An 867-nucleotide genomic window follows, 5' to 3' on the forward strand; every position below is an offset into this window, starting at 1 on the left:
GTTTTCATTTTTGGGGTTTTTTGGGGGGAGGGGAAGTGAATTGTGGGGAGTTTCCAATTTTGGGGGAAATTAATAAAAGTTTTACTAATTTTCACCTGCGGCTCTGTCTGGGGGAGGGGGGACACCTCAAAACCCCACTCCTTTGGGGGCACCCCAGAACCCCTCATTTGGGGACATCCAGGGACACCCCAAAACTCCCCTCATTTGGGGACACCCCAAAACCCCTCCTTTGAGGGCATCCCAAACACCTCCTTTGGGGACACCTGAGGACACCCCAAAACCCCTTGTTTGGGGACACCCCAAAACTCCTTTGGGGGCACCCCAAAACCCCTTGTTTGGGGACACCTCGGGACACCCCAGAACCCCTCATTTGGGGACACCCGGGGACATCCCCGAACCCCTCATCTGGGGACACCCTAAAACCCCTCCTTTGGGGACACCTCAGAACCCCTCGTTTGGGGACACCCCAAAACCCCTCATCTGGGGACACCCCAAAACCCCTCATTTGGGGACACCCCAAAACCACTTGGTTGGGGTGTGACAGTGAGGGATTGGTCATGGTGGCCGTGGTTGGGTCATAGTGGCCATGGTTGGGTCATTGTGGCCATGGTTGGGGTGTGATGGCTATGGTTGGGTCATGGTGGCCGTGGTTGGGTTACGGTGGCCGTGGTTGGGTCATTGTGGCCATGGTTGGGGTGTGATGGCTATGGTTGGGTCATGGTGGCCAGGGTTGAGTCATGGTGGCCATGGTTGGGGTGTGATGGCTATGGTTGGGTCATGGTGGCCGTGGTTGGGTTACGGTGGCCGTGGTTGGGTCATTGTGGCCATGGTTGGGGTGTGATGGCTATGGTTGGGTCATGGTGGCTG

Source organism: Corvus brachyrhynchos, unplaced genomic scaffold, assembly GCF_000691975.1.
Source record: "Corvus brachyrhynchos isolate BGI_N302 unplaced genomic scaffold, ASM69197v1 scaffold1290, whole genome shotgun sequence".
Taxonomy (NCBI): Eukaryota; Metazoa; Chordata; class Aves; order Passeriformes; family Corvidae; genus Corvus; species Corvus brachyrhynchos.